Below are 13,664 nucleotides of genomic sequence, written 5' to 3'. Positions count from 1 at the left end.
AATTTCAAGTTCAAGTTGAAGCTGAAGAAAATTAGAACAAGTCCACGGGAGCCAAAGCATGACCTTGAGTATATTCCACCTGAATTTAGGGACCATCTCAAGAACAGATTTGACTCACTGAACACTAATGAACTAATATCAGACTAGCTGTGGAATGACATCAAGGACATCATACCTAAAGAAAGCAAAAAGTCATTAAAAAGACAGAAAAGAAATAAAAGACCAAAATGGATGTCAGAAGGGAGTCTGAAAGTTGCTCTTGAATGTTGAGTAGCTAAAGAGAAAGGAAGAAATGATGAAGTAAAAGAGCTGAACAGAGGACTTGAAAGGTTGATTATAGAAGACAAAGTAAAAAATTATAAAGATATGTGCAAAGATCTGGACATAGAAAGCCAAAAAGGAAGAATATGCTCAGCATTTCTCAAGCTGAAAGGACTGAAGAAAAACTTCAAGCCTTGAGTTGCAATATTGAAGGATTCTACAGGGAAAATAGTAAGCAATGCAGGAAGCATCAAATGAAGATGGATAGAATGCGCAGTCACTCTACCAAAAAGAACTGGTCTATGTTCAACTGTTTCAGGAGGTAGCATATGATCAGGAATAGATAGCACTGGAGGAAGAGGTCCAAGCTGCACTGAAGGCATTGGTAAAATCAAAGGTCCAGGAATTGAGGGAATACCAATCGAGATGTTTCAACAAATGGATGCAGTGCTGGAAGTGCTCATTCATCTATGCCAAGAAATCTGGAAGACAGTTAACTGGCCAAGTGACTAGAACAGATCCACATTTATGCCTATTCCAAAGAAAGCTGATACAACTGAATGCGGAACTTATTGAACAATATCATTAACATCACACGCAAGTAAAATTTTGCTGGAGAGCATTCAAAAGTGGCTTCAGCAGTACATTGACATAGAACGGCCAGAAATTCAAGCAGGATTCAGAAGAGAACATGGAACCAGGCACATTATTGCTGATGTCAGATGGGTCTTGGCTGAAAGCAGAGAATATCAGAAAGATATTTACCTGGGTTTTATTGACTATGCAAAGGAATTTGACTGTGTGGATCATACCAAATTATGGATAACATTTTGAGGAATGAAAATTCCAGAACACTTAATTGTGCTGATGAGGAACCTGTACATAGATCAAGAGTCAGTCCTTTGAATAGAACAAGGGGATATTGCTTGTTTTAAAGTCAGGAAAGGTGTGCCTCAGTTTTGTATCTTTTAACCATTCTTATTCAATCTGTATACTGAGCAAATGAAACAAGAAGCTGGACTATATGAAGAAGAAAGGGGCATCAGGACTGATGAAGACTCATTAACAACCCACAATTTGCAGATGACACAACCTTGCTTGTTAGCATGAAGGAATCTTGAAGCACTTACTGATGAATATCAGAGACCACAACCTTCAGTATGAATTGTGCCTCACCATAAAGAAAACAAAAATCCTTACAACTGAACCAATAAGCAACACCATGATAAATGGAGAAAAGATTGAAGTCAAGGATTTCGTTTTACTCGGATCCACAATCAACACCTGTGGAAGTAGCAGTCTTAGAAGCAAGGATGGCAAGACTATGTCTCACATACTTTGGACATATTATTAGGAGGGAGCAGTCTCTGGAGAAGGACACCAGGCTTAGTAAAGTAGAGGATCAGTGAAAAAGAGAAGACCCTCAACCAGATGGACTGACACCGTGGCTGCAACAATGGACTCAAACATAAGGATTTTGAGGATGACGCAGGATTGGGCAGTGTTTCGTTCTGTTGTGCATAGGGTTGCTGTGAGTTGGAACTGACTCGAGGGCACCTAACAACAACAACAACTTGGAGGATGCATAAAAAAAAAAACAGATAAAAATGTGTGAGATCTAAACGATAGGTAATATTACATGAATGGTCAGAACAACTCATGTAATAGAAGATGTAGATTCTGAGCCCACTTATTTTTTTTTTTTTTTAACAGTGACTTAAACGAGACAGAAATGTATTTTCCTCTTACATAAAGGAAGCCTAGGGGAAGTTGTATGGGGCTGGTATGGCAGCTCCACAACATCAGGATTACAGGCTCCTTCTGTTTTGCTTTTCTGCTAACCTTAACACACATCCTTATGATCCACCATCGCTGCTTGAAATTCCACCAAAATTCCACAGTCACAGAATTACCGTTTATACTATGACTTCCATTTACACTTCATTGGCCAGAACTTAGTCATGTGGCCACACCTAGATACATGGGTTGTTGGGAAATGTAGTCTTTCAGGTAGGCAGTAGTATGTCTTAAACAAACAAACAAAAAAGGACAAAACAAAACAAAACCTGTTGCCATCACATCGATTCTGACACATATCAACCCTATAGGACAGGGTAGAACTGCCCCTTCGGTTTCCAGGGTTGTGGTCTTTATAGAAGCCAACTGCCATATTTCTCTGCTGTGGAGCAGCTTTGCTTCATAGCCAAGCATTTAACCGTGGTGCCACCAGGTTTCCTTAGTTATGTGTCTGTGCTAGTACTATAAAAGGGAGTTCTATTACTAAAAGGGAAGAGAAGAACAGGTGTTATGGACTGAATTGTGTCCTCAGAAATAAGTGTTATAAATCCTAACCCCAATACCTGTGATCATAATCCAATTTGGGAATGTGTTTTCTTCGTTGTGTTACCGAGGCTGTATTAGCGTTTGCTAACCCGGATTAATCTGTTGCCCTCGAGAGGATTCTGACTCATAACGACCCTACAGGACAGAGTAGAACTGCTCCATAGAGTTTTCAAGGAGTGCTCAGTGGATTCAAACTGTCAACCTTTTGGTCAGCAGTCGTAGCTCTGAACCACTAAGCCATCAGAGTTTGCATTAACGCAGGGTATGTCTTAAATCAATTTCTTTTGAGATATAAAAGAACACATTGAGCAAGCAACAAAGCAAATAGTTGGGGGAAGATAAAAGCCATGCCACATGAGATGTCCAAGGAATAGAAGCTGAAAGACAAAATGACCTCCCTCTAGAGCCAGAAGAGAAAGCCTTCCCCCATAGCCAGCACCTTGAATTCAGAGTTCTATCATCCTAAATTGTGACAAAATAAATTTCTCTTTGTCAAAGCTGTCCACTTTTGGTATTTCTATTATAGCTGCAGCAGATAATTAAGTCAATAAGACTTCTGCCTCACCATGATTGCCTTAGACCAGAGATTGGCAAACTATACACTAAAGGCCAAATTTGGCTTTCCACCTACTTTAGTTATTTTTTCTTTCTTCCTTTTTTTTAATTGTGACAAGTATATTTATAACAAATCATTTGCCATGTCAACAATTTTTACACTTACAGTTCAGTGATATTTGTGTTGTGCAACAATCACTATTATCCATTTCTAAATATTTTCTTCATCCTTAACAGAAACTCTGTGCCCCCTAAGCAATGACTTCTCATTTTCCCCTCCTTTCTGCCCCTGATAACACTAATAAACTTTATACACTTGCCTATTTTGTAAATATTTCATATAAGTGGGATCACATAATATTTGTTCCTTTTGTAACTCACTTATTGCAATCAGCATAATGTTTTCCAGCTTCATCCATGTATCAGGACTTTACTTCTTTTTATGGTGAGTAATACTCTTCCTTATGTATGTAACACATTTAGTTTATCTATCTGAGCCTGCTTTTAACATTAGGAAAATTATCCAACAGATCAAAAATATTTAAGGTGAGGAATCTCATTTTGGTCCCTCCAGTTATTAAATTCTATAAATGAAATAAGAAAATGATCATCATAAGGTTCTTACACAGGCAGACATATCATGCTGTCACATACTTTTTCTTCTTCTTCGACATGGAGCAAGGCGAATAAGTATAAAACGAATCCAGGTATTTAATTCTAAAATATTGTAAGCAGACAGCAAACATTATATTCTACTATTTTTTTATAGGTATAACAAAAGTTAAATGGAAGCTATGTGCAAAGGTCTCGGTACTAAGTTTCTAGAGTCATCAATAAACCCACGAAAGATTTCTTTTTTAGTTGTTATTCCAATAGAGTCATGCTGATGTCCGTGTTCTTTTTGGACTTAACGGTTAAAAAATAATAGGACCCCGCTTAACAAGACCCTGCCTGGTTTCCATATCTCATCCTGTACCAGATTCCCCCTTACCCTCTGTGTACCAATTACCCAGATCTTAACTTCAGGCTAGTTGCTGCCTTAGGATTTCTGCATAAGCTTTTTTTTTTTTTTGGCCTGGGATTCTTTACCCATTGATTTGTTTCATGCTCCTTCTATCTCATCATTCAGACCCTAATTTAGAAGCCACCTCTCAAAAAAGACCCGTGTCCACCTAAATAGAATGCCCTTCCAGTCACACGTATACCACTCTATTATAATTTACTAAGAGTCTGTTATCACTATATGACTTTATTATCATCTTACATATATTTTTGTCTCCTCTATTGGAATGTAAGCTCCAAGAGGAAAGCAAAGCTGATTGTCATATAGACCACTGTATACCCAACACAAACTCAGCAATTATACGTCAATAATGAATAAACCTGGTGGTTAAGAAAAATTGTTGGTGGTTGTTATAGCTAGATAACTACTGTACATATCAATTTTGTACTTAAAAATGTTGATTTAAATGCTGTACTTTGTTTCAAATACTATAACTGATCATTACAATTATTGTCATCATATATATCACATATATTTGTCTTAATAAGAAAATGATAACAATGTAAAATCATGCTATGACCTTTGACTTCCCATAGACCTAGTCAGGGGAGACCTTTAGAAAAGAAACAGTGTCTCTCTGGTGACAGCTTTTCCACAACAGGATCAGGGAGAAAATAAACAAACACCCTTTGTATTTAGAAACCCACATCTAGAAGATAACAGCAGGAATCATTCTCCCACAGTTAAAAATAAAATAGGACAATATCATTTCTCTTGTCCTATATCTGTTGCCGTCAAGTTGATTCTGACTGACAGCAACCTTAGAGGACAAAGTAGAATTGTCCCATAAGATTTGCTAGGCTGTAATCTTTATAGAAGCAGATTGCACATCTTTCTTCCCCAGAGGAGCTGGTGGATTTGAAACATCAACCCTTCAGTTAGCAGGTGAGTACTTAAGCAATGTGCCACCAGGACTTCTTTCTTGTCCAATAAAGAATGAATAACTTCATGACACAGGCACTGTCGTTGTTGTTTGTTGTTGTTAGGTGCCGTCAAATCAGTTCTGGCTCATAGCGACCATATGCACAACAGAACGAAACACCACCCAGTCCTGAGCCATCCTCACAATCGCTGTTATGCTTGAGCTCATTGTTGCAGCCGCTGTGTCAATCCACTTCATTGAAGGTCATCCTCTTTTCCACTGACCCTGTACTCTGCCAAGCATGATGTCCTTCTCCAGGGACTGATCCTTCCTGACAACATGTCCAAAGTATGTAAGACGCAGTCTCACCATCCTTGCTTCTAAGGAGCATTCTGGCTGTACTTCTTCTAAGACAGATTTGTTCGTTCTTTTGGCAGTCCATGGTATAGTCAATATTCTTTGCCAACACCACTTTTCAAAGGCGTCAATTCTTCTTTGGTCTTCCTTATTCACTGTCCAGCTTTCACATGCATATGATGCTATTGAAAATACCATGGCTTCGGTCAGGTGCAGCTTAGTCTTCAAGGTGACATCTTTGCTCTTCAACACTTTAAAGAGGTCCTTTGCAGCAGAGTTACCACGTGTCCGTCAGATTGTCATACTGTGGGCGCTTGCGTGTTGCTGTGATGCTGGAAGCTATGCCACCAGTATTCAGATTCCAGCAGGATCACCCATGGGGGACAGGTTTCAGTTGATCTTCCAAACTAAGACAGACTAGGAAGAAGGACTGGCAGTCTACTGAAAAGCATTAGCCGGTGAAAACCTTATGAATAACAGCGGACAAAGACACTAGATTCTAAAATCTCTTGACTCCTGCATGAGTGACTCTTAGTCTGTTTCTGTAAATGATAACAAAAGGCAGTGGAGAGTTAACCACATGGGGCAGCTCTACTCTCTCCTGTCGGGTTGCTATGAGTTGGAATAAACTCGACAACAATCAGTTTTTTTTTTTTTTAGAGAGGCTTCCATATTAAATAGCACACCACTAAAAACTGAGATTATGCTTGCCTTCAAAAAGGACACTTTGTAGCACAAAAACCAGGAGAATTCTGAATTCTAACTCCTTAGCTTTTTATATGTATTTATCTTTCCCAATTTTTCCCAACCATTGAATTTAAAAAGATTAAAAATCAACAACTAAGTCTCTTTTAGACTGACATTTATTGAATAATATTTATTAAGCATCTGCTAGTTGACTAGAGGAGTCCCTTAGTGGTACAAAAGGTTAATGCTCTCTGCTATTAACCAAAAGTTTGATGTTTTAAGTCCACCCAGAGATGCCTCAGAAAAAAAAGGCCTGGCAATCAACTTCTGAAAAAAATCAGCCGTTGAAAACCCTACAGATCTCAGTTCTACTCCGACACACATAGGGCTGTCATGAGTCAGAATCAACTCCATGGCAACTAGTTAGCTAACTGGAAGCGTATGAACCACTAGGTTTACAACGTGAATGAATAAACACCACCCCTATCCTAACAATTACAATTTTGTGGAGAAAACAGAGAAAATAAAAACACACTTACTTATAAAGTTAAGTACAGTTTCTGCTTATTTATCGTTAAGGATATAAATGGGATGGAAAGCTAGAGAATAACTGAAATTACTAGAGACAAGACTTCTTGAGGAGGTGGGTGGTCATCTGAAAATGAAATTATATATATATATATATATGATTGAGGCAGATGAAGCATCTGGAGAAGGAGATGCCATCAGACAGAAGTGTGAGAACAAAAGCCATGAACTGGGAAAATGTCGATTTCTCCAAAAATCAGTTAAAAAAAAGAAGAAAAGACAAAGGGGGCTAGAGCCTTGTGAAAATGATGAAGTACAAAATGTACCGGAGAGGTAGGCAGCAATGTGGTTAGGCAGAGTACTGCAGTGTCTTGAGCAGATTTGTATGCTTAAAAGATGCCACTTAGTATTGTACATGCAAGAGATTTGATTGAATGGGGAGGATGAGACCTCACGGTACCTATAGGAGAAATTTGTTCTTGGCATGGAAGCTAGTGACAATCCAGGATTTGTTGCCTCTTCCAGAGTTTCTTCATAGCATTTTTCACCTCTGCGTTTCTCAGGGTGTACATCAAGGGATTTAACATGGGTGCAACAATGGTAAAAGACAGAGCCATTGCTTTGTCTATGGGATAAGTGGCCACAGGTCTCACATACAAGGAAATGCATGGCACAAAGAACAAGACAATCACTGTGAGGTGGGAGCCACAGAGGGAGAGGGCTTTGCGCCGCCCTTCAGAGTTGCAAGATTTTAGGGAGCAGACAATGACCATGTAGGAGGCAACGAGGATAAGGAAGATGGCCACACACACCACCCCACTGTTGAGGATGACCAAGAGGCCCAGCATGCACGTATCCATGCAGGCCAGTGTCAGAAATGGAAATAAATCACACTTAAAGTGATCAATGACATTGGGACCACAGAAGGGTATTTGGTACATGAAGAGAAGCTGTACTGTTGCATGCATGGACCCGCCTACCCAGGCCCCTCCCAGCAGCAGGCAGCACACCTGAGAAATCATGACAGTCATGTAGTGCAGGGGCTTACAGATGGCCACGTAGCGATCATAGGCCATCATGATGAGAAGGATGATTGACACCCCACCAAAGAAATGTTCTGCAAAAAGCTGGATCATGCAGCCTTCTAGGGAGATGGTAGTACTGTCAGAGAAGGAATCCACAATCATCTTGGGGGTTATGACAGAAGAATAGGTGGCATCCATGAGTGAAAAAGAAGTAAGGAAAAAATACATAGGTTACCTCAGACTCTGACTTGCAGTCATAGTTACCACAATGAGTAAGTTTCCCAGTACAGTGGCCACATACATGATTAGAAACACAGCAGAGAACATTTTCTGTAGCTCTGGGTTCTTTGTAAGACCCAAAAGAATGAATTCAGTCACATTGTCTTGATTTTCCATTTACTGTAGGCTGATGTAATCACACAACTATGAGCTGGAAAATCTGCAAGAGCAATTTTTTTTAATTATTGTAAAAATGTTATAATACAAATGCAACATTTGTCAATTCAATATTTTTCACATGTACAATTCACTGATAGCAATTACATCAATTGTGTTGTGCAACCGTTACCAATATTCGTTGCCAAATTTTCCATTCCATTAAGAGAAACTCAGTGCTTCCTAAGTAATGATTCTCCCTTTCATCCTCTCTCCTGTCCCTGGTAGCTACTGTTAAACTCTGATCTCTATGCATTTGCCTATTCTGGGTGTTTCATATTAGTCAAAGGATGTATAACATTTGTCCTTTGTAAAAGCAATATTATTACTTCTTTTTACTTTGCTTTAGGTGAAAGTTTACAGCTCAAGTCAAGTTCTCATTCAAAAATTTATACACATTTGCAAACCTCACAATATGACAGCAATATTATTTTTAATTGATGATCACCAGGTGTTAGGCATTTTTTGTGCCCCATCTCACACCCTCTTGACCTATCTTTCCAACCATTGCCCTCGCAGCCAGCTGTTCACAATTATAGCCTGACAGTAGCTTGATTCTACAAATTGATCCAACACTACCTCCTCTCACAGTCACATCTGTTGCTTTCTGTCCATGCACTTGCTACTTGAGATATTTTGGAGACCCTGATACATCATTCTCACACAAACACACACTTAGAAATATGAGGGATTTCACATTCCAGAGGGAAACTCTTGATCATTTGGATATAGGAGCCAGAAGATAAATGGTAACCAGCTCAACTCAACCTTGGGTTAACTTGCTTTCCTTCCCTCTTTCACTCTTCCCAGTTCCTCTATCCTGTTTCCCAGAATAAATCACCTACATACAAGCTCTTCTCTCAGCCTCTTCTTTGGGCCCAAGCTAGAACGCTGACCTTTAATAACTTGACATCCAAGAACTTGGGAATTTTCTTGTGAATTTTCATTCATTTATTTCACATATTTATTGAGCCCCTAAAATGTGCTATTTGGAAAGCCTACAAGACAGAGAGGCTATATCCCAAGGAATCTCTACTTATTAAGGCCTATCCTCTGCTCCTCCCACCCACATTTCTTTCTTTTCAAATTGGCTTAGTGTTGTCATTGTTATTATTAATATCATTATGTATTTATAATATTCAATGAGTCTTTACTATGTCTCAGGCAGTAGAATATCCTATGAGATATTTTTGTCATTTTAGAGTTAAGCTACTGAAGTTTAAAAAAAAAAAAAAACATTGCTATCAAGTTGATTCTAACTCATAACAACTCTGTAGGACACAGTAGAACTGCCCCATAGGGTTTCCAAGGAGCCTGGTGGATTTGAACTGCTGAACTTTTGGTTAGCATCTATAGCTCTTGGGGTGAAAAAAATGACATCAACGTCATCATACAACTAGTAAACACAGAAGCCAGATTTTTCTGGTTCTAAAATCATTTCCATTAACAAATTATATTGTATTTCTTACTCTAGTATCAAGTGCACAATACATGTGAACCACTGTTTCATGATATAATCTCACTTTTCTAATAATCCAATGAAATAGATATATTCTTCCTGTACTCACCAGAACATGCAACAAGTCTACTACAGTAAAGAACATGTTCTGCTTATATACATTAAGTATCTAGTCCTGAAGCTATAAATTACAATGACTGCCTGACTGCCCAATTGTTTCTAGTAATTTCCCAGATGTGCTGCTTACAGAAACTAAAACTTAGTTCTCTTTCTCTGTTCCAGGAAGACCCAGGTTCACAACGTGATAGACACCATCTCCACACATAAGCATAGTGTATATCATTCCTTCCATTCTTCCTTGGGAAGGGGGACTCTCAGATAGAACAAAGGGTTCTAAAGATGAGCCAAAGTATCAATAAATCAACCCATGTATTTTTTTTTTTAATTTATTACATGCTAGCAATGTGCTTGGTCTGCTTTTTGCATTATCTCATCTTTTTTTTTCATATCACACGAAATGGTGCTATCATGAATCCCATCTTGTGGATAAGGAAAATGAAGCTTAAAATTATTATCTTATCTATGATGAGTGTGGATTATGGATCCAAGTATCTTATTTCGAAGCACAAGTGCTTCACCGCTAGACTCTACCATTGAAGAAGTGATCAGCAGCCTCTATTAGCAAGATGCAATTGTTTCTGTAGCAAAGAACAAATGATATGGTAAAAGCACTGTTTCAGTAGGCAGCAAACTCCCCTTTACTAAGGGTACTTGAGAATAGGCTGTCTTTTCCTTGGCAGGAATGTACAAAGGGCTTTTCTTTAAATGGTGATATAAACTACATGTCCTCTAAATACTAAGAGTCCCATTCTTAGCATCACCCTTACCCCCTACTCAACAAAGTAAGCAACTTCCAGAAGACTCTTTTCAAATCTACAGTATATGGACCAACCCGGATTTCTTTCACCTTGAGCTCAAATAATTCAAAAGTTCTTGAATAGCTCTAATCAAATAGAAAGAACACATTCTTGGAAATCAGGATAGCTGAGTTTTATTCCACACTGTCTCTCTACTGCCTTAGGGTACCTTGTTAGGGTGCTTACCACATTGGGCCTCAGTTTCCTCCTCTGGAGTGTGACTTGATTTTGGCAGATGATGGAATCCTAGGAGTTCGAGGGCTACATCTCAGGACTCTATCCCTTTCAAACAGAGCAGCTCAGCTCATCTTCACTAAATGTTTACTCTTCCAAGTAAAATTTCCTTTGAGCCAATTTAGCACTTGAAATGTTTTAAAACAACACACACTGGAATAGATTAAAATGCTCCTCTGTTGAAATCTATTAATTTATCACTCTTCGACTTTGACTACTAGTGCACATCTAAACAGAGCCTGACGTTTATCACTCTCCCCCACAACTAGTCAACCTGCTATTTTTGTTCTTCTCCCTCCCACTGCAGTCAGACCCATCTCCTGCTACAAGAACACACACCTCAGCCAATTATTTTGTACCCTGGGAAAGGCCATGGATTCACAGTGAGCAGACTTAGTTTTCCATTCCAATCAGGCACTGGAGAAAACAGCTGCCCTCGAGTCAATTCCAACTCACAGGGACCCATGCGTGTCAGAGTAGAACCATGCTCCATAGGGTTTTTGGTGGCTAATGTTTTAGAAGTAGATCACCAGGCCTTTCTTCCAAGGCACTTCTGGGTGGACTTGAACCTCCAGTTTTTCAGGTAGCAACTAAGAGTGTTAACTGTTTACACCACCCAGGGACTCCATCAGGCTGCTTACTCACTTCTTAGTATCAACTTTCCTAACCTTCAAATCCTGCAAAAAATAAAAGAATGCAACAGTAAGTAAAGTCAACATGTGTCGTACTTACCACTTGAGGGTACATGATTTTCTCTTTTAATTCCCACAAAAACTGTATGATATACGAACTATTTTTTATCATTTTTTGAAATTCCAACCTGAATTTCTGTTGCAGCGAATGAGGCTTAGGAACTTGTGAAACTTGCTTAAAGCCTTTTGTCAGGTACTTGATTGAGTTCACAGCACAGGCTACCAGCCACTATGTTCTACAACCCTTCCAAGAATTTTATATTCTGCCTCACAATGCTGTAGTGAAGGTCAAAGGAAGTAAAAAGCATGAGATTCTTTGGAGTGCACTGTTCAAATATTCATGATTATTTTCCATTCATTTAAGTTACTGCTTCCTCTGCCCATGCCCTCGGCTGTCACCCCATCCATCATCATCCCTCCTTCATGCCTCACTCCTAATACCCCGTTCACCAGTCTTCATGAATATTTTGCTTGACATTTATGGTGTTTCTAATAGTCTGCCTTTCATACAACGCAGCAATGAACATCATTTTACAAATGTCTTTGTTTATTAGTTTGAATATTTTTATTGGAGAAATTCCTAGAAACATCATCATCGAGACCAGAGGCATATCTACGGAAAGTAGCGCCTAAGGAGATTAGTTTTAAGTTGCTGAATGATGTCTCACAACTAGAGATGTAAACTGCCCTTCCCTTCCTCCCCTCAAGTGGTGTCCAGGGCCTGTCTCATACTTGCCATACCCTAGTTATGCTTCTACCCTAGATGTGCTTCTAAAAATATGCACATTTTTAACTCTGATGGATTCTGTACCATTAAAACCCTTTGCCTTGGAGTTGATTTGGACTCATAGTGACCCTGCAGGGCAGAGTAGAACTGCCCCATAGGGTTTTCAAGGCTGTAATCATTACAGAAACAGACTGTTACATCTTCCTCCTTCAGAGCAGCTGGTGGGTTCGAGCCACGAGCCTTTCGGTTAGCAGCTGAGCACTTAACCACTGCGCCACAAGGGTTCCTTTCTATAGCATTACTCTCTCAAAGTTCTGTTTTATTCCCATCAGTAGTGTATTAAAGAGTCATTTCCCTGTATTCTTACTCACATTAGATATTCTCAATCTTGGTTATATTCAACAAATTATAGGGTGAAAAATAATATCTCATTTAATTCGCATTCATTCAATCATTCATTCAAAGAATTTCATTGATGACATAGGTTACAAACTGGTACCCAGAAAAAGCTGAGTGAAATACAATGTAACATCTGTGTAGAGATATACTGTCTATATACAACTATCCATATCAAACTAATAATAATAATAAATTGTTAAACACCTGCATTTTTGTACTTGGTTAGTTTTTGATATAACTATCTTATTTAATTCTCACATCTGGCAATGACAAGGCACAGTTTATGACTGAGGAAGAGCAAAACAAACAAACTGCTCAAGGTTATACAGTTATTAAGTGACAAAGTCTGGATTTGAATCTATTCACCATTGCACTTTACATCTCTAGTCATGAAACATCATTCAGCAACTTAAAACTAATTGCCTTAGGCACTATTTTCTGTAGATACACCTCTGGTCTCGGTGATGATGTTTCTAGGAATTTCTCCAGTAAAAATATTCAAACTAGTAAACAAAGACATTTGTAAAATGATGTTCATTGCTGCAATGTATGAACTTTATAGGCGATGTATGTTTCCTCTGCCTGAATTTCTCACAGAGATAATTTCTCCCATGAAGTCCTGGAAAACAAGAAGAGGTTAGCAATGTGTTCAGTGAGTGCCTCTGGGTAGTCATTTTTAATGAGCAATCAGCAGCCCTGCTTTCTTGGGAAGGTATGTGCCCCAAGCATATACATCATGAATAAGGACTTTAAAAGGACTATTTCCGTCCGTAAGTCTTCCGAATACACCTTGCTTTTCTTGAGAGTCGAAGACTTGTTAGTGAAGACAGAATAATCTCCAGTTGTGCTTTTGTGTAGGATGGAAGTTACTATATGATTGTACATACAAAAATTAATATTTACTTGGAATTCTTCTGCCGAAAGGGAGGGTTATTCTTTCTTAACTTCTCCACCCTCTTCCTAAGCAAATCACCAGCATCACCCCCAACACAACACTACCACCACCCCTTCAGCAGGGATGCTCACAAATAGGTGTGTAAGTTTTTATATTGATTGAGAGATATATTTTAAAGATTTCAACTCACCATGACATTGATAATGAAAACCAGAAATCTGAAGT

General features: G+C 38.8%; 1 pseudogene; it reads right to left on the bottom strand.

Annotated features, from left to right (window-relative positions):
* Window positions 1-6,744: 6,744 nt before the first annotated feature.
* Window positions 6,745-13,012, bottom strand: LOC135229425 (olfactory receptor 4C6-like; annotated as a pseudogene).
* Between the last annotated feature and the right edge of the window lie 652 nt (window positions 13,013-13,664).

The sequence above is a fragment of the Loxodonta africana genome, unplaced genomic scaffold (assembly GCF_030014295.1).
Source record: "Loxodonta africana isolate mLoxAfr1 unplaced genomic scaffold, mLoxAfr1.hap2 scaffold_29, whole genome shotgun sequence".
In the NCBI taxonomy this organism is placed as follows: Eukaryota; Metazoa; Chordata; class Mammalia; order Proboscidea; family Elephantidae; genus Loxodonta; species Loxodonta africana.
This window is presented reverse-complemented; position numbering and strand designations above follow the sequence as displayed.